Source organism: Scyliorhinus torazame, chromosome 5 (assembly GCF_047496885.1).
Source record: "Scyliorhinus torazame isolate Kashiwa2021f chromosome 5, sScyTor2.1, whole genome shotgun sequence".
NCBI classification, from domain to species: domain Eukaryota; kingdom Metazoa; phylum Chordata; class Chondrichthyes; order Carcharhiniformes; family Scyliorhinidae; genus Scyliorhinus; species Scyliorhinus torazame.
Window position 1 is genome coordinate 106,474,635 of NC_092711.1, and position 20,551 is coordinate 106,495,185.

Genomic DNA, 20,551 nt, shown 5'->3' on the forward strand with positions numbered 1-20,551 from the left:
CCACATTCCGGTGCCTGTTCGGGGTGGCTGGTACGGGATTTGACCCGTGCTGCTGGCCTGCCTTGGTCTGCAAGGTTACTTAATGAAAGCTTACTTGTGACACCAATAAAGGTTATTATCCCACCTCCAACAAATTACCCATGGGTGTGGAGATAATCGACAGGACAGGAAACGAACACCACCTTCAAAACAAAAACAGAATCGGTTCAACCGCAAACATTGAGCTCCAGTTTGCAGATGCCTGATCTGTTTGTTAAATCCATCCATCTCCCTTGATTCTATAACCATTAATACTTTCATGTCACAAACTTCTATCAATCTCAGTTTTTATAGTTTCTGTTGACTGAATCTGAACAGAATTCCAGATTTCACTATATTTTGTGAAGTGATTTCTGACATTGCTGCTGAACAGCCCAGTCTCAGTTAAACAAATAATTATTGATTTGGACATTTAAATGGTGACAATTATATTACTCTGAACTGGTAATGTAACACAATTTCAAAACCATAATAATAATTTGAGTAAAACACTGCAGAAGCTGGAAATGTGAAGTGAAAACACAAAGTTGTGGAAATCCTCAGCAGGTTTGGCAGCTTCTGTGAAGAGAGAGAAAGAGAGTTAACATTTCCAATGCAACCTGATTCTTCTTCAGAACGGAGTGTTTGCAGCATTGTGATTTCATTTGCCAAACATACTGAATGTGAACTTTGTGGTTCTTACAGATATCTGGCTGTAAATCTGATTTCAGACCTTCCTCTGAACACTTTTCAACCTCAGCTCCAGCTCATTGTCCTTCACTAAAGACCCGGGTAGAAAGTCCCGCCACAAGATGGCGGCGGCCGCTGGGTGATGTCACCGGGGAGGAAGTCCCGCCCACTACCTCGAAGTCCCGCCCACTCCCTCTTCCCGTACTAAGATGGCCGCCCAAGCGCACTGCTCCAAGAACAAAAGACCCGACTTCCATTCCCAATATGGCGGCGTTCGCCGGTTGATCCGGGGCCTGTCACCGGGGAGGAAGTCCCGCCCACCCCGTCTTCCCTAACCAAGATGGCTATCCCAGCGCTCCGCGCCAAGAAAAGACCCGACTTCCATTCCCAAGATGGTGGTGGTCGCCGGTTGACCCGCGCCTGTCACAGTGGAGGAAGCCCTGCCCACTCCCTCTTCCCATACTAAGATGGCCGCCCCAGCGCTCCGCTCCAAGAACAAAAGACCCGACGCCCTTTCCCAAGATGGCGACCGGTTGCAGGGAAAATCCAGACCCGGATTACTTTCTTCCGATCGGCGTCAATCACTCCCCAGCCATTATGAGTTGGAGCAGACACAGTGCGGGTGTGAAGCTGGACTCAGGCGGGTGAGTAGAGGCCCCAAACCCCCCCAATAAGACCCATTGATTTGTTGTCAGTCTGCAGCCAGGAGCTGGAGAACTGAACCCAGGCAGAGGAGAGGGAGGGAGAAAACTGGGAGTGGAGGAAAGAAATGGTGCAGATGGTGAGATGGGTTTGGATTTCAGCCCAGGGAGAGTGTGTGGGACTGGGATTTACAGCTTTGGGGGAACAAGAGAGGAAAAAATGTTCCAGAGAAACTAGAATTGTCTGTTCAGAATTGCTATCCTGGACTTACAGTGATGACTTTTATAAACTCCTTTTACAGGATATTGGAAGTGGAGAATTGGCTGACAGAAAATTCAAACCAAACATCAAGGTCTGACAGAGTCACTCAATTTTTTTAAGCTGAATATCATCGGTATTTGAATGTGGAAGGAGTACTGTTTGTCTCAGGAAAAAGATAATGTTGTGGAGGAGAATGCTGAGACCCAGGCTATTAGAATAGATGGCATGGAGGTACGTAGAGAAGAGGTGTTGGCAATTCTGGACAGGCTGAAAATAGAGAAGTCCCCGGGGCCCGACGGGATTTATCCTAGGATTCTCTGGGAAGCCAGGGAAGAGATTGCTGAGCCTTTGGCTTTGATTTTTATGTCATCATTGGCTACAGGAATAGTGCCAGAGGACTGGAGGATAGCAAATGTGGTCCCTTTGTTCAAAAAGGGGAGCAGAGACAACCCCGGCAACTATAGACCGGTGAGCCTCACGTCTGTAGTGGGTAAAGTCTTGGAGGGGATTATAAGAGACAAGATTTATAATCATCTAGATAGGAATAATATGATCAGGGATAGTCAGCATGGCTTTGTGAAGGGTAGGTCATGCCTCACAAACCTTATCGAGTTCTTTGAGAAGGTGACTGAACAGGTAGACGAGGGTAGATGTGGTGTATATGGATTTCAGTAAAGCGTTTGATAAGGTTCCCCACTGTAGGCTATTGCAGAAAATACGGAGGCTGGGGATTGAGGGTGAGTTAGAGATGTGGATCAGAAATTGGCTAGCTGAAAGAAGACAGAGTGTGGTGGTTGATGGGAAATGTTCAGAATGGAGTTCAGTTACAAGTGGTGTACCACAAGGATCTGTTCTGGGGCCGTTGCTGTTTGTCATTTTTATCAATGACCTAGAGGAAGGCGCAGAAGGGTGGGTGAGTAAATTTGCAGACAACACTAAAGTCGGTGGTGTTGTCGACAGTGTGGAAGGATGGAGCAGGTTACAGAGGGACATAGATAAGCTGCAGAGCTGGGCTGAGAGATGGCAAATGGAGTTTAATGTAGAGAAGTGTGAGGTGATTCACTTTGGAAGGAATAACAGGAATGCGGAATATTTGGCTAATGGTAAAGTTCTTGGAAGTGTGGATGAGCAGAGGGATCTAGGCGTCCATGTACATAGATCCCTGAAAGTTGCCACCCAGGTTGATAGGGTTGTGAAGAAGGCCTATGGAGTGTTGGCCTTTATTGGTAGAGGGATTGAGTTCCGGAGTCAGGAGGTCATGTTGCAGCTGTACAAAACTCTGGTACGGCCGCATTTGGAGTATTGCGTACAGTTCTGGTCACCGCATTATAGGAAGGACGTGGAGGCTTTGGAGCGGGTGCAGAGGAGATTTACCGTGATGTTGCCTGGTATGGAGGGAAAATCTTATGAGGAAAGGCTGATGGACTTGAGGTTGTTTTCGTTGGAGAGAAGGTTAAGAGGAGACTTAATAGAGGCATACAAAATGATCAGGGGGTTAGCTAGGGTGGACAGTGAGAGCCTTCTCCCGTGGATGGAAATGGCTGGCACGAGGGAACATAGCTTTAAACTGAGGGGTAATAGATATAGGACAGAGGTCAGAGGTAGGTTCTTTACGCAAAGAGTGGTGAGGCCGTGGAATGCCCTACCTGCAACGGTAGTGAACTCGCCAACATTGAGGGCATTTAAAAGTTTATTGGATAAGCATATGGATGATAATGGCATAGTGTAGGTTAGATGGCTTTTGTTTCGGTGCAACATCGTGGGCCGAAGGGCCTGTACTGCGCTGTATCGTTCCATGTTCTATGTCTGTTCTGTTTGTTGGAAAAGATTTCAAACATCAGTGTAACTGGAAAAGCACAGAGACACACATACACAGTGAGTGTTCCAGTAAACTGAGTGTAGAAAGAGCTTTAAGCAGTTACACAGACAGAAAAACCATCACACCATTTACAGCGGAGAGAAACCCTACACGTGTTCTGTGTGGGCGAGAGTTCTATATAACTAACATAATTTTCGAGCTTTTACTCGATACTCGTCCTATGAAGGCAAGCATGCCATATGCTTTCTTTACCACCATTTCCACCTGTGCTGCCACTTTTAAGAATCTGTGGACCTACATGCCCAGATCTCTCGGTGTTTCTGCTCCTGATGGTTCTGCCATTTATTTTATAGGTCCCACCTGAATTGGATCTACCAAACTGCATCACCTTGCATTTGTCCGGGTTAAATTTTATCTGCCATTTCTCTAGCTAATTTTGCAGCCTATCTCTGCAGTTCTATTCTCTGACAATCTTCATCACTATCCGCAACTCCTGCAATCTTAGTATCATCCGCAAACTTGCTAATCAGACCCGCTATGTTTTCTTCCAAGTCGTTTATATATATATTACAAAGAGCAGAGGTCCCAGTACTGATCCCTGTGGAACACCACTAGTTACAGACCTCCATTCGGAAAAACACCCTTCTGCTGCTACTCTCTATGGCCAAACCAGTTCTGGATCCATCCAGCTAGTTCACCCCGACCCCATGTGATCTATGTTTTTGCACCAGCCTGTCATGAGGGACCTTATCAAATGCTTTACTAAAGTCCATGTAGACTTCCCTCGTCAATCATTTTTGTCACCTCAAAAAACCCAATTAAATTAGTGAGACATGATCTCCCTCGCACAAAACCATGCTGTCTGTCGCTAATAAAACCATTCGCATCCAAATGTGCATTGATCCTATCTCTGAGAATCTTTTCCAACAATTTCACTATCACTGAAGTCCAGCTCACTGGCCCATAATTACCCGGATTATCCTTGCAACTCTTCTTAAATAACGGTACAACATTGGCTATCCTCCAATCCTCTAGGATCTCACCAGTGACCAATGAGGACACAAAGATTTATGTTCGAGACCCAGCGATTTCATCTCTTATGTCCCTCAGTAATCTGGGATAGATGCCATCTGGCCATGGGGATTTGTCTACTTTAATGCTTTTTTAAAAAAAAAGATATTTTATTGAAAATGTTTGGCCAAACATCACCGTACATTGTGTATCCTTTACACAGTAATATAACAGTACAAATAACAATGGCCTGTTTTATAGACAAAAAATAAATAATATATAACAAAAACTAAAACTAAATGGCAACTGCCTTGTCTCAGATAAACACTCTCCAAAAATATGATTTAACGGTCCAATATACAATTATCTATAACAACAACCGATACATATTATACATATATATTAACAACCCTGAGAGTCCTTCTGGTTCCTCCCCCCCCCTCTCTTTCCCCCCCCCCTCCCCCTCTCTTCCCCCCCTCCCCCTCTCTTCCCCCCTCTCCCTCTCTTCCCCCCTCTCCCTCTCTTTCCCCCCCCCCTCTCTTCCCCCCCCTCCCCCTCTCTTCCCCCTCCCCCTCTCTTCCCCCCCTCCCCCTCTCTTCCCCCCCCTCCCCCTCTCTTCCCCCCCCTCCCCCTCTCTTCCCCCCCCTCCCCCTCTCTTCCCCCCTCCCCCTCTCTTCCCCCCTCCCCCTCTCTTCCCCCCCTCCCCCTCTCTTCCCCCTCTCTTCCCCCCCTCCCCCTCTCTTCCCCCCCCTCCCCCTCTCTTCCCCCCTCCTCCCCCTCTCTTTCCCCCCCCTCCCCCTCTCTTTCCCCCCCCTCTCCCTCTCTTTCTCCCCCCCCCCCCCACCGGGCTGCTGCTGCTGTCTTCTTCTTTTCCATTCCCTCTATCTTTCTGTGAGGTATTCGACGAACGGTTGCCACCGCCTGGTGAACCCTTGAGCCGATCCCCTTAGGACGAACTTAATCCTTTCCAGCTTTATAAACCCTGCCATGTCATTTAGCCAGGTCTCCACACCCGGGGGCTTGGCTTCCTTCCACATCAACAGTATCCTGCGCCGGGCTACTAGGGACGCAAAGCCCAAAACATCGGCCTCTCTCGCCTCCTGCACTCCCGGCTCTTCTGCAACCCCAAATATAGCCAACCCCCAGCTTGGTTCGACCTGGACCCCCACTACTTTCGAAAGCACCTTTGTCACCCCCACCCAAAACCCCTGTAGTGCCGGACATGACCAGAACATGTGGGTGTGATTCGCTGGGCTTCTCGAGCATCTCGCACACCTATCGTCTACCCCCAAAAATTTACTGAGCCGTGCTCCAGTCATATGCGCCCTGTGTAACACCTTAAATTGTATCAGGCTTAGCCTGGCACACGAGGACGATGAGTTTACCCTACGTAGGGCATCAGCCCACAGCCCCTCCTCAATCTCCTCCCCCAGCTCTTCTTCCCATTTCCCTTTCAGCTCATCTACCATAATCTCCCCCTCATCCCTCATTTCCCTATATATGTCTGATACCTTACCATCCCCCACCCATGTCTTTGAGATCACTCTGTCCTGCACCTCCTGCGTCGGGAGCTGCGGGAATTCCCTCACCTGTTGCCTCGCAAAAGCCCTCAGTTGCATATACCGGAATGCATTCCCTTGGGGCAACACATATTTCTCGGTCAGCGCTCCCAGACTTGCAAACTTCCCATCCACAAACAGATCTTTCAATTGTGTTACTCCTGCTCTTTGCCATATTCCAAATCCCCCATCCATTCTCCCTGGAGCAAACCTATGATTATTTCTTATCGGGGACCCCATCAAGGCTCCTGTCTTTCCCCTATGTCATCTCCACTGTCCCCAAATTTTCAAAGTAGCCACCACCACCGGTGAGAGCGGCAATGGGGCCGTCACCATAGCTTGTAGGCTAGTCCCCCTACAGGACGCCCTCTCCAATCTCTTCCACGCTGCTCTCTCCTCTTCTCCCATCCACTTACTCACCATTGAGATATTGGCGGCCCAGTAGTACTCACTTAGGCTCGGTAGTGCCAGCCCCCCCCCCTATCCCTACTACGCTGTAAAAATCCCTTCCTCACTCTCTGGGTCTTCCCGGCCCACACAAAACTCATGATACTCTTTTCAATCCTTTTGAAAAAAGCCTTTGTGATCACCACCGGGAGGCACTGAAACACAAAAAGGAATCTCGGGAGGACTACCATTTTAACCGCCTGCACCCTCCCTGCCAATGACAGGGATACCATGTCCCATCTCTTGAAGTCCTCCTCCATCTGTTCCACCAACCGCGTTAAATTTAACCTATGCAATGTGCCCCAATTCTTGGCTATCTGGATCCCCAAGTAACGAAAGTCCCTTGTTACCTTCCTCAGCGGTAAGTCGTCTATTTCTCTGCTCTGCTCCCCTGGATGCACCACAAACAACTCACTTTTCCCCATGTTCAGTTTATATCCTGAGAATTCTCCAAACTCACGAAGTGTCCGCATTATCTCTGGCATCCCCTCCGCCAGGTCCGCTACATATAGCAGCAAATCGTCCGCATACAGAGATACCCGGTGTTCTTCTCCTCCTCTGAGTACTCCCCTCCACTTCCTGGAACCCCTCAATGCTATTGCCAGAGGCTCAATCGCCAGCGCAAACAATAATGGGGACAGAGGGCATCCCTGCCTTGTCCCTCTATGGAGCCGAAAGTATGCAGATCCCCGTCCATTCGTGACCACACTCGCCATCGGGGCCCTATACAACAGCTGTACCCATCTAACATACTCATCTCCAAAACCAAATCTCCTCAGCACCTCCCACAAATAATCCCACTCCACTCTATCAAATGCTTTCTCGGCATCCATCGCCACCACTATCTCCGCTTCCCCCTCTGGTGGGGGCATCATCATTACCCCTAGCAGCCTCCGTATATTCGTATTCAGCTGTCTCCCCATCACAAACCCAGTTTGGTCCTTGTGGACCACCCCCGGGACACAATCCTCTATCCTCATTGCCATTACCTTAGCCAGAATCTTAGCGTCTACATTTAGGAGGAAAATAGGTTTATAGGACCCGCATTGCAGCGGGTCTTTTTCCTTCTTTAGGAGAAGCGATATCGTTGCCTCAGACATAGTCGGGGGCAGCTGTCCCCTTTCCTTTGCCTCATTAAAGGTCCTCATCAGTAGCGGGGCGAGCAAGTCCACATATTTCCTATAAAATTCAACTGGAAATCCATCCGGTCCCGGAGCCTTCCCCGCCTGCATGCTCCTCATTCCTTTCACTACTTCCTCTATTTCGATCTGTGCTCCCAGTCCCACCCTCTCCTGCTCCTCCACCTTAGGAAATTCCAGCCGGTCCAGAAAGCCCATCATTCTCTCCCTCCCATCCGGGGGTTGAGCTTCGTATAATCTTTTATAGAATGCCTTGAACACTCCATTCACTCTCTCCGCTCCCCGCTCCATCTCTCCTTCCTCATCCCTCACTCCCCCTATTTCCCTCGCTGCTCCCCTTTTCCTCAATTGGTGGGCCAGCAACTTGCTCGCCTTCTCCCCATATTCGTACTGTACACCCTGTGCCTTCCTCCACTGTGCCTCTGCAGTACCCGTTGTCAGCAAGTCAAATTCTACGTGTAACCTTTGCCTTTCCCTGTACAGTCCCTCCTCCGGTGCCTCCGCATATTGCCTGTCCACCCTCAGAAGTTCTTGCAGCAACCGCTCCCGTTCCCTACTCTCCTGCTTTCCTTTATGTGCCCTTATTGATATCAGCTCCCCTCTAACCACTGCCTTCAGCGCCTCCCAGACCACTCCCACCTGGACCTCCGCATTATCATTGAGTTCCAAGTACTTTTCAATGCACCCCCTCACCCTTAGACACACCCCCTCATCTGCCATTCGTCCCATGTCCATTCTCCAGGGTGGGCGCCCTTCTGTTTCCTCCCCTATCTCCAAGTCCACCCAATGTGGAGCGTGATCCGAAATGGCTATAGCCATATACTCCGTTCCCCTCACCTTCGGGATCAACGCCCTTCCCAAAACAAAAAAGTCTATTCGCGAATAGACTTTGTGGACATAGGAGAAAAACGAAAACTCCTTACTCCTAGGTCTGCTAAATCTCCACGGGTCTACTCCTCCCATCTGCTCCATAAAATCTTTAAGCACCTTAGCTGCTGCCGACCTCCTTCCAGTCCTGGACCTCGACCTGTCCAGCCCTGGTTCCAGCACCATATTGAAATCTCCCCCCATTACCAACTTTCCCACCTCTAGGTCCGGGATGCGTCCTAGCATACGCCTCATAAAATTGGCATCATCCCAGTTCGGGGCATATACGTTTACCAAAACCACCGTCTCCCCCTGCAGTTTGCCACTCACCATCACGTATCTGCCCCCGCTATCCGCCACTATAGTCTTTGCCTCAAACATTACCCGCTTCCCCACTAATATAGCCACCCCCCTGTTTTTCGCATCTAGCCCCGAATGAAACACCTGCCCCACCCATCCTTTGCGTAGTCTAACCTGGTCTATCAGTTTCAAGTGCGTCTCCTGTAACATAACCACGTCTGCCTTAAGTTTCTTCAGGTGTGCGAGTGCCCGTTCAGCCCTCTCACATTCCACGTGATCAGCCGGGTTAGGGGGCTTTTTACCCCCCCCCCCTCGTCGATTAGCAATCCCCTTTTTCCAGCTCCTCACCCGGTTCCCACGCAGCTGTGTCCCCCCCAGGCGGTGCACCCCCCCGCCCACCCCACCCCATGCCAGCTCCCCCCTCTCCCCAGCAGCAGCAACCCAATAACCCCCCCCCCCCCCCCCCGCTAGATCCTCCACTAGCGTAGTTACACCCCCATGTTGCTCCCAGAAGTCAGCAAACTCTGGCCGACCTCGGCTTCCCCCCGTGACCTCGGCTCGCACCATGCGACGCCCCCTCCTTCCTGCTTCCCTATTCCCGCCATGATTATCCTAGCGCGGGAACTAAGCCTGCGCTTCCCCCTTGGCCCCGCCCCCAATGGCCAACGCCCCATCTCCTCCACCTCCCCTCCTCCCCCCATCACCACCTGTGGAAGAGAGAAAAGTTACCACATCGCAGGAGTAATGACATAAAACTCCTCTTTCCCCCCTTTTTACCCCCCTCTTCGCCCCCCATACTCGCCCCACCACTTTGTTTCAAACGTTCTTTTTTAATATCCCGCTCATTCCAATTTTTCTTCTACAATAAAAGTCCACGCCTCATCCGCCGTCTCAAAGTAGTGGTGCCTCCCTTGATATGTGACCCATATATGGTTGCAGCATTCCGAATTTTATCTTCTTTTTGTGAAGCACCGCCTTGGCCCGATTAAAGCTCACCCTCCTTCTCGCCACCTCCGCACTCCAGTCTTGGTATACACGGATCACCGTGTTCTCCCACTTACTGCTCCGAGTTTTCTTTGCCCATCTAAGGACCATCTCTCTATCCTTAAAATGGAGGAATCTCACCACTATGGCTCTAGGAATTTCTCCTGCTCTCGGTCCTCGCGCCATCACTCGGTATGCTCCCTCCACCTCCAGCGAACCCGCCGGGGCCTCCGCTCCCATTAACGAGTGCAGCATCGTGCTCACATATGCCCCGACGTCCGCTCCCTCCGCACCTTCAGGAAGACCAAGAATCCTTAAGTTATTCCTCCTCGCGTTGTTCTCCAGCACCTCCAGTCTTTCCACACATCGTTTATGGTGTGCCTCGTGCATCTCCGTCTTCACCACCAGGCCCTGTATGTCGTCCTCATTCTCGGCAGCCTTTGCCTTCACGACCTGAAGCTCCCGCTCCTGGGTCTTTTGATCATCCTTTAGCCCTTCGATCGCCTGTAATATCGGGGCCAACAGCTCCTTCTTCATTTCCTTTTTAAGTTCTTCCACACAACATTTCAAGAACTCTTGTTGTTCAGGGCCCCATGTTAAACTACCACCTTCCGACGCCATCTTGGTTTTTGCTTGCCTTACTTGCCGCTGCTCTAGAGGATCCACCGCAATCTGGCCACTTTCCCCTCCTTTTTCCATCGGTATCCAGGGGGATTCCCTTCTGGTTTACCGCACAGTGTTTTTAGCCGTTAAAATTGCCGTTGGGGCTCCTATCAAGAGCCCAAAGGTCCGTTCCACCGGGAGCTGCCGAAACGTGCGACTTAGCTGGTCATCGCCGCACCCGGAAGTCCACTTTAATGCTTTTTAACATACGTAACACTTCCTCAATCATAATAACGACCTGTTCTAAAGTGTTTACACATCTCTGAGACACCACCAATCAGCATGTCCCTCTCCTTTGTGAATACCGATGCAAAATACTCATTAAGGACCACACCTACTTCCTCTGGTTCTACACATAATTTCCCTCCTTTGTCCTTGAGTGGACCAACTCTTTCTCTACCTACCCTCTTGTTCCTAATATATGTATAAATGCCTTGGGATTCTCCTTAATCCTATCTGCCAAGGACATTTGGTGACCCCTTTTTCCCCTCCTAACTCCCTGCTTGAGCTCTTTTCTACTTTCCTTGTATTCCTCAAGTGCTTCATCTGTTTTTAGTTGCCTTTACCTCACATATGCATTTTTTTCATTTTGACAAGATTCTCAATTTCCCTGGTCATCCATGGTTCCCGAATCGTGGGCGGGATTCTCCACTCCCGCGCCGAAGTGCCCACGCCCTCGTGAACGGCGTCGAGGTTCACGCCGGCGCGAAACGGCCCTTATCCAGACCGATTCAGGGCCCGATAATGGGCTAGGAGCGGGGCCGCGTCATCTACACGCGCCAGGTCTTGTCATCGCGTAAAGGCGGCACCGCATACCTGACGCGGCCGGCGCCGCATAACTGGCGTCACCCGCGCATGCGTGGTTGCCGTCCTCCCCGAGTCCGCCCCGCAAGACGATGGCGGACGGATCTTGTGGGACTGCGGAAGGAAGGAGGTTCTCCTTCAGAGAGGATGGCCCGACAATCAGTGGGCACCGATCGCAGGCCACCCCACATTTGAGGTACCCCCGGTGCAGGATCCACCCACCCCCCGCAGGCCGCCGCCCCCCCCTCCCCACCCCCCCTCCTCACCCCCCAGCATTCCTGCGCTGTTCCCTACGGCAGCGACCAGGTGTGGACGGCGCCGCGGGGAACCCGCCGTTTTGGGCTGGCCACTCGGCCCATCCGGGCCTAAGAATAGCAGGGGTGCCGGAGAATCGCCATTTTGGGTGTCTCGGGCGATTCTGCGGCCCACGGAACTCAACGGGGCCGTTCCCGCCACTTGGGAGAATCGTGGGAGGGCGACGGACCGGTGTCGCGGGAAATTTTGGCGGCCCAGGCGATTCTCCCAACCGGCGCGGGAGTGGAGAATCGCGCCCCCTGCCTTTCCTGTCCTTCATTTTTACCGGCACATGCCTGTCCTGCACTCCCATCTACTGCTCCTTAAGAGACTCACACATGTCAAATGTGGATTTTCCCCTCAAACAGCCTCTCCCAAACAACAGCATCCAAATCCTGCCTAATCTGGTTGTAGTTAGGCTGATCCCAATTTAGCACCTTAACCCGAGGACAGCACTCATCCTTTTCCCTGAATATCCGAAAGCTTACGGAATTGTGGTCACTGTTCGCCACATGTTCTCCCACTACAACTTTGATGACATGGCCAGGCTCGATCCCTAGTACTAGGTCCAATACAGCCCCCTCTCCAGTCGGACTACCCACATATTGCTCCAAAAAACCATCTTGGACACACTTAACAAATTCCTCACCATCCAGACCCCTCGCCCTAACGGATCTCCACTCACTATCAGGAAAATTAAAGGCTCGTGGGAGGGAGGGAAGCAGCAGAGGCGGCTGATCGGATTTACTCAATCTCAGTCACAAAGAAGCAACACAAGCTCCTCACACTTTTTGTTGGAGGTGAGGATGGAAGAGACAGGGGAGAGCGGGAGTACTTCAAAAGGAACTAACCTGTGTCAGAGATATTAAAACGTTTCAGCACTCTGCGTATTTCACACAAATCTAATTTATTTGACTTTTAGCCAGAATATTAGCCCCCTGTAAATGGGCTGGAGTTTGTTATCAGCAGAAAGAGACCCAAATGAACATGGTTCAGTCCTGAATGTAAGGAACAGCAAAATCCAATCACCGTGGTTACTTGTGGCCTCGTTGGTGTCTTAGCAGGTGGGATGAAGTGGTGAATCCCTTCCCACACTTGGAGCAGGCGAATGGCCTCTCCCCAGTGTGAATTCGCTGGTGTACAGTGAGCTGAGATGAATGTCTGAATCCAGTCCGCAGTGAGAGCACCTGAACGGTCCCTCGTCAGTGTGAACACGTTGATGGCTCATCAGTTCCCCAGAACTTTTATAGCACTTCCCGCAGTCTGGACATTGAAACGGTCTCTCATCAGTGTGAACTCGTTGGTGCTTCTGCAGGTTGGATGACTGAGTGAATGCCTTCCCACACTTGGCGCAGGTGAACGGCCTCTCCCCAGTGTGAATTCGCTGGTGACTCAGCAGGTGGGATGACTTAGTGAATCCCATCCCACACTTGGAGCAGGTGAATGGTCTCTCCCCAGTGTGAACTCGCTGGTGTGCGGACAGAGTGGATGACTCAGTGAATCCCTTCCCAAACTGTGAGCAGGTGAATGGTCTCTCCCCAATGTGAACTCGCTGCTGTGTGGACAGAGTGGATGACTCAGTGAATCCTTTCTCACACTGTGAGCAGGTGAATGGTCTCTGCCCAGTGTGACTGCGTTGATGAGTTTCCAGCTGGGATGGGGCAGTGAATCCTTTCCCACAGTCCCCACATTTCCATTGTTTCTCCTCAGTGCGACTGCATTTGTGGCTTGTGAGACCTGATGATTGACTGTATCCTCGTCCACACACACAACACGTGTACGGTTTCCCCGCACTGTGAACGATGCTTTTTCCTTCCATGTTCAAAGTACGATGATATTCAGGAGATGATAAATTGAGGACTCTGTCAGATCCTGATGTGATGCTTGGTTTGAGTTTCCGGACTTTGAATCTTCCCCTTCGAACACCCTGTGAAACTGATTTAAAACAGAAAATTGGGAATGAGAGAGAACCCACAAAACACAAAGGCAGGTTGTGAAATTGAGCTGAATGAATCTGGTCATTTGTGGGGACGGCTCTGGGAAAAAGTGACCATGAAAACTGCTGGATTGTTATAAGAACCCAACTGGCCTCTTTGGGAGGAGAGAGATAGATTGTGGTCTGAAGCTTTTTAAGTTACATCAATTCAAATGTCTGTTTAGCACAGGGCTAAATCGCTGGCTTTGAAAGCAGACTAAGGCAGGCCAGCACGGTTCAATTCCCATACCAGCCTCCTCGAACAGGCGCCGGAATGTGGCGACTAGGGGCTTTACACAGTAACTTCATTTGAAGCCTACTTGTGACAATAAGCGATTTTCATTTCATTTTATTCATTCATTCATTTCATCTTGAGTTTCATAAACAGTAACCAAAGAGAAAATGCTAGAAAACCTCAGCAGGTCTGGCAGCATCTATAGGGAGAGAAAAGAGCTAACTTTTCGAGTCTGCTGACCCTTTGTTAGCTCTTTTCTCTCCCAACAGATCCTGCCAGACCTGCTGAGGTTTTCCAGCATTTTCTCTTGGTTTCAGATTCCAGCATCCGCAGTAATTTGCTTTTACTCATAAACAGTAATCTTGATACCAAAACGTTGCTTCTGGTGGCACGGTGGTTAGCACTGCTGCCTCACAGCGCCAGGGACCCGGGTTCGATTCCGGCCTTGGTGACTGTCTGTGTGGAGTTTGCAATTTCTCCCCGTGTCTGCGTTGCTTTCCACCCAGTGCTCAGGATTTCTCCATCAGTCCAAAGAAGGGCAAGTTTGGTGGATTGGCCTTGATAAATTGCCCCTTAGTGTCCAGGGATGTGCAGGTTAGGTGGGGCTATGGGGTTACAGGGACAGGGGTGTGGGCCTAGGCAGGGTGCCCTTTCAGAGAATCAGTGCAGCCTCGATGGGCCAAATGGCCTTCTGCACTGTAGGAATTCTATGGTTCTAATTCTATTCTATGAATCTTTATAAAGCTCTGGTCACCACTCTTCAGGAAGAATGTGAAGGTTCTTGGAGAAGGTGCAGAGGAGATTTACCAGAATGGTTCCAGCAAAGGAGGTTGAGGGGAGATTTGATTCAGGGACACAAGATTATGCCAGATTTCCATCGGGTGGACAAAGAAACTCTGTTTCCATTCACTGATCGTACAAGCAGCCGGGACACAGATTTAAAGTTTTGGGTAAAACCTGGATTGAACGATATAAGATCCTGAGGGGTCTTGACAGGGTGGATGTGGAGAGGATGTTTCTCTTGTGGGAGAATCTAGAACGAGGGCATCCATTTCAGATGGAGATGAGGATTTTTTATTCTCTTGAGGGTTGTAAGACTTTGGAAATCACGTCCTTAAAAGGCAGCGGAAGCAGAGTCCTTGGATATTTTTAAGGCAGAGCTGGATAGATTCTTGATGAGCAAGGAAGTGAAAGGTTATCGGGGTTGTGGTAATACCAGGTATTGCAGTACCTGAGAGAGGAATGACCATTGGCTAGACCGCGGGGTCTACCATTGGGCAATGTACATAGCCCCGCCCTGAGAGGCGGGGTATAAGAACAGATGCCGTCCCAGCAGCCTCCATTTCTGTAACATCGCTGCTGGGTACAGTTCTATCTGATTAAAGCTGAATCGATATGACTCCTCGTGGTCTCAAGTGTATTGATTGTGCATCAATTTAATCAGATAAGTACTTTTGAAGGATGGACCTCCGCATCAAGCCGGCGTGCCTTCAGCTCAGCCCGCACGCAGAAAACTCTGCCGCGATTTTTAAGCATTGGCTGGCATGCTTCCAGAGCTACCTCGATACGGCTGCCGACACCCCCACGGAAAGGCAGAAGATACACCTCCTACGCTCGTGGTTCAGCCCGGCGATCTACCCCCTGATCGAAGGGGCAGCGAACTATGATAAAGCCATGGAACTGCTGGAAGGACATTACATTCGTCCACTGAACCAGGTAGCGTGCATCAGGGGTAGACAGGTATGTGGAGTTAAAGTGAGAGTTTGGTGAGTGAGGGAGTTCGGTGAGGAGGGAGCAAGGTGCTCCTTTCATTTAATTTCCGACATTTCCTCAAAAAGTGTGAAGGGAGCTGGGAGTTTACAGAGAGAGCAGCTGCCTGGGAGCAGCGTCGGAGGGCAGAGTTCCAGTTGGTTCACAGGGCAGCGACATTCCAGAAGATAACAGTTGTTTGATTTTGGGTTTTTAATTTTTTTAAATTATTTTATTCGTGTTTGTTTTGTTTTTTGGGGGCAGCAAGCTATCTTTGTATCGTTTAGCAGAATCACCAATTTTAGAGGCTTCACTTGAGAGAGTAGCAGCAGTGTATATGTATTTTATTTTTAAGGGCCTAACGCATGTTTAATCTTTTTTTTCCCCTTTAAATCTCTTTGGGAATTCAGATCAGAGGGGATGGAAGCTAGGGCAGTTGTTTGCTCCTCCTGTAGGATGTGGGTGGTGAGGGACACCGGTACACCTGCGGTAAGTGCATCCAACTCCAGCTCCTCAGAGACTGCGTTAGGGAACTGGAGCTGGATGAACTTTGGATCGTCCGGGAGGCAGAGTGGGTGATAGAGAGGAGTTACAGGGAGGTAGCCACACCCAAGGTGCAGGACAAGAGTAGCTGGGTTACAGTCAGGGGAAGGAAAAGGAACGGGCAGACAATGCAGGGATCCCTCGTGCGTTCAAAACAAGTATAACGTTTTGGATGCTACCAGGGGAGGCCCTAGCAGCCAGGTCTCTGCCTCTGAGCCCACCTCTGTGGCTCAGAAGGGAAGGGGGAGAATAGAAAAGCAATAGTGGTAGGAGACTCAATGGTTAGGGGAACTGATAGGAGGTTCTGTGGTCACGAACGAGACTCCCGGAAGGTATGTTGCCTCCCGGGTGCCAGGGCCAGGGATATCTTGGATCGAGTCTACAGGATTCTTAAGGGGGAGGGGTAGCAACCAGAAGTCGTGGTGCACATAGGCACCAATGACATAGCTGAGAAAAGGGATGAGGATTTAAAAAGTGATTTTAGGGAGTTAGGTTGACAGCTAAAGAGCAGGACAAGCAGAGTAGTGATCTCAGGATTGCTACTGGTGCCATGTGCAAGTGAGGCAAGGAACAGAGAGCGAGTGCAGCTGAACACGTGGCTACAAGGCTGGTGCAGGAGGGAAGGCTTCAGATATGTGGATCACTGGAATAGCTTCTGGGGAAGGTGGGACTTGTGCATGAAGGACGGATTGCACATAAACTGTCTTGGGTGGGTGGTTTTCTGGAGCTGTTCAGGAGGATTTAAACTAGTTTGGCAGGGGGATGGGAACCAGAGCTATGGATCAGAGGACAGGGTAGCTGTTGAACAGGCAGAAATCGTATGCAGCGAGTCGGTGAGGAAGGATAGACAGTTGATAGGGCAAAGTTGCACTCAGCGGAATGGGTCAAAGTGCGTCTGTTTCAATGTAAGGAGTGTCAGGAATAAGGGAGATGAACTTAGAGCGTTGATCGGCGATGTTGTGGCCATTACGGAAACATTACTGCAGCAGATCTTGGAAAGGTGCAGAAGTAACAGAGTTGTTGTCATGGGTGACTTCAACTTCCCTAATATTGACTGGAACCTCCTTAGTGCAAATGGTTTGGATGGAGCAGATTTTGTCAGGTATGTACAGGAAGGATTCCTGACTCAATATGTAGATAGGCCGACTAGGGGGGGGGGGCATATTGGACTTGGTGCTCGGCAACGAACCAGGCCAGGTGTCAGATGTCTCGGTGGGACAGCATTTTGGTGACAGTGACCACAACTCCTTGACCTTTACCATAGTCATAGAGAGGGATAGGAACAGACAATATGGGAAGGTATTTAATTGGGGGAGGGGAAATTATACAGCTATTAGACAGGAGCTGAGGAGCATAAAGTGGGAACAATTGTCCTTGGGGAAATGCACAACAGTAATGTGGGGGATGTTTAAGGAGCACTTGCTGCGAGTGCTGAATAGTTTTGTCCCAGTGAGACGAGGAAGGAATGGTAAGATGAAGGAGCCTTGGATGACAAGAGAAGTTTGCACTGAGTGCTGAATTTGGTGCATTTGAGTGCTATAGTGAGCGTTTGGTGACTGAGGGAGTATAAGGCTTCATTTTTATCTAAAGTCTAGACTTTCTTTTCTTTAGTTAATTAACTTAAAAGTTGCTGTTTGGTTTAGAAGAAGGTGAATTTTCAATCAGCTATAAACAAAGCTTCTACTTGTAGGCACTTGCAGCTGGAGCTTGTTAATTAGTTAATTGGATTAGGCCAGTTTTCAGAGGCTAGATTCACAGTATAAAAGTGATCCCCTACAGTGCAGACTTTGTTTGCACTGAGTGCTGAATTTGGTGCATTTGAGTGCTATCGTGAGAGTTTGGTGACTGAGGGAGTGCTGAATTTGGTGCATTTGAGTGCTATAGTGAGAGTTTGGTGACTGAGGGAGTGCTGAATTTGGTGCATTTGAGTGCTATAGTGAGAGTTTGGTGACAGAGAGTTAGGTGAGGAGGAAGTAAGGTGCTCCTTTCATTTTGTTTCCTACATTTCCGTAAAGAGTGAGAAGAGAGCCAGCAGTTTCCAGAGAGTGGAGCTGACTGGGAGCAGAGTCGGAGGGCGGAGATCCAATTGGTCCACAGGGCAGCTATATTCTGTCAGGTAAGAGGGGATGGAGGCTAGGCCAGTTGCATGCTCCTCCTGTAGGATGTGGGTGGTGAGGGATACCACCGGTGTCCCCGCTGACTATACCTGCGGGAAGTGCACCCAACTCCAGCTCCTCAAAGACCAAGTTAGGGAACTGGACCTGAAGCTGGATGAACTTTGGATCATCCGGGAGGCAGAGGGGGTGATAGAGAAGAGCTACAGGTAGGTAACCACACCCAAGGTACAGGACATCAATAGCTGGGTTACAGTCAGGGGAAATAAAAAACAGGCAGACAGTGCAGGGATCCCTCATGGCCGTTCCCCTTCAAAACAAGTATACCGTTTTGGATGCTGTTGGGGGGGATGACCTACCAGGGGAAGGCCCTAGCGCCAGGTCTCTGGCACTGAGTCTGGCTCTGGGGCTCAGAAGGGAAGGGGGGAGAATAGAACAGCAATAGTTGTAGGAGATTCAATGGTTAGGGGAATAGATAGGAGATTCTGTGGTCGCGAGCGAGACTCCCGGAAGGTATGTTGCCTCCCGGGGGCCAGGGATGTCTCGGATCGTGTCTTCAGGATCCTTAAGGGGGAGCGGGAGCAGCCAGAAGTCGTGGTGCACATTGGTACCAACGACGTAGGTAGGAAAAGGGGTGTGGAGGTAATAAATGAGTTTAGGGAGTTAGGCTGGAAGTTAAAAGCCAGGACAGACAGAGTTGTCATCTCTGGTTTGTTGCCGGTGCCACGTGATAGCGAGGCTAGGAATAGGGAGAGAGTGCAGCTGAACACGTGGCTGCAGGAATGGTGTAGGAGGGAGGGCTTCAGGTATTTGGATAATTGGAGTGCATTCTGGGGAAGGTGGGACCTGTACAAGCAGGACGGGTTGCATCTGAACCAGAGGGACACCAATATCCTGGGAGGGAGATTTTCTAGTACTCTTCGGGAGGGTTTAAACTAATTTGGCAGGGGAGTGGGAACTAGAGTAGGGCCAATCAGGGATAGTGGAGGGAACTTGTGCCTAGAATCTGAGGAGATGGGGGAGGCACTAAATGAATACTTTGCTTCAATATTCACAAGAGGGACCTTGTTGCTCATGAGAACAATGTGAACCAGGTTAATAGACTCAAAGAGGTTGATATTAAAAAGGAGGATGTGCTGGAAATTTTGAAAAGCATCAGGATAGATAAGTTCCCTGGGCCTGACGGGATTTACCCAAGGTTACTACGGGAAGCGAGGGAGGAGATTGCTGAGCCGTTAGCGATGATCTTTGTGTCCTCACTCTCCACTGGAGTAGTACCGGATGATTGTAGGGAGGCGAATGTTGTTCCCTTGTTCAAGAAAGGGAATAGGGTAATCCCTGGGAATTACAGACCCATCAGTCTTACGTCTGTGGTGAGCAAAATGTTGGAAAGGATTTTGAGAAATAGGATTTGATGATTATTTAGGAAAACATAGTTTGACTAAAGATAGTCAGCATGGCTTTTGAGGGGTAGGTTATGCCTCACAAGCCTCATTGAATTGTTTGAGGATGTGACAAGACACATTGATGAAGGTCGGGCAGTGGATGTGGTGTATATGGATTTCAGTTCGGCATTTGATAAGGTTCCCCATGGTAGGCTCATTCAGAAAGTTAGCCGACATGGGATACAGGGAAATTTGGCTGTCTGGATACAGAATTGGCTGGCCGAAAGAAGACAGCGAGTGGTAGTGGATGGAAAGTATTTAGCTTGGAGGTCGGTGACCAGTGGTGTCCCGCAGGGATCCGTGCTGGGACCTCTGCTCTTTGTGGTTTTTCAATGACTTGGATGAGGAAGTGGAAGGGTGGGTTAATAAGTTTGCCGAAGACACTAAGGTTGGTGGCGTTTTAGCTAGTGTTGAGGGCTATTGCAGGTTACAACAGGACATTGACAGGACGCAGAGCTGGGCTGAGAAGTGGCAGATGGCGTTCAACCTCAATAAATGTGAAGTGATTCATTTTGGAAGGTCGAATTTGAATGCTGAATACAGGGTTAAAGGCAGGATTCTTGGAAGTGTGGAGGAACAGAGCGATCTTGTTGTCTACGTACATAGATCCTGCAAAGTTGCCACCCAGGTTGATAGGGTTGTTAAGAAGGCGTATGGTGTGTTGGCTTTCATTTACAGGGGGATTGGGTTTCAGAGCCGTGAGGCTTTGCAGCTTTATAAAACCCTAGTTGGACCAAACTTGGAATATTGTGTCCAGTTCTGGTCGCCTCATTATAGGAAGGATGTGGATGCTTTGGAGAGGGTACAGAGAAGACTTACAAAGATGCTGCCTGGACTGGAGGGGCATGTCTTATGAAGAAAGGTTAAGGGAGCTAGTGCTTTTCTCACTGAAGCGAAGAAGGAAGAGAGGTGACTTGATAGAGGTGTACAAGGTGATGAGAGGCATGGATAGAGTGGAGAGCCAGAGACTTTCCCCAGGGCGGAAATGGCTG

The 20,551-nt window shown here is 49.8% G+C and overlaps 2 long non-coding RNA genes across 3 annotated transcripts in view; one reads left to right on the forward strand and one right to left on the reverse strand.

The window, feature by feature from the left end:
* Nucleotides 1-309: 309 nt before the first annotated feature.
* LOC140421617 (uncharacterized) lies at nucleotides 310-817 on the reverse strand. Its single transcript, XR_011946945.1, has 2 exons — nucleotides 722-817; nucleotides 310-597 (listed from the first exon to the last, which is right to left on the reverse strand). It is a non-coding gene; the product is annotated as an uncharacterized lncRNA (long non-coding RNA).
* A 430-nt stretch (nucleotides 818-1,247) lies between these two features.
* LOC140421615 (uncharacterized) overlaps nucleotides 1,248-20,551 on the forward strand; it is a 51,624-nt gene continuing 32,320 nt past the window's right edge. Inside the window, exons 1-2 of one of the 2 annotated variants that reach the window (XR_011946941.1) lie at nucleotides 1,248-1,352; nucleotides 15,153-15,448. This is a non-coding gene — a long non-coding RNA (uncharacterized lncRNA). The remainder of the gene's footprint in view (nucleotides 1,353-15,152; nucleotides 15,449-20,551) is intronic. The other variant, XR_011946942.1, reaches the window with a different exon arrangement.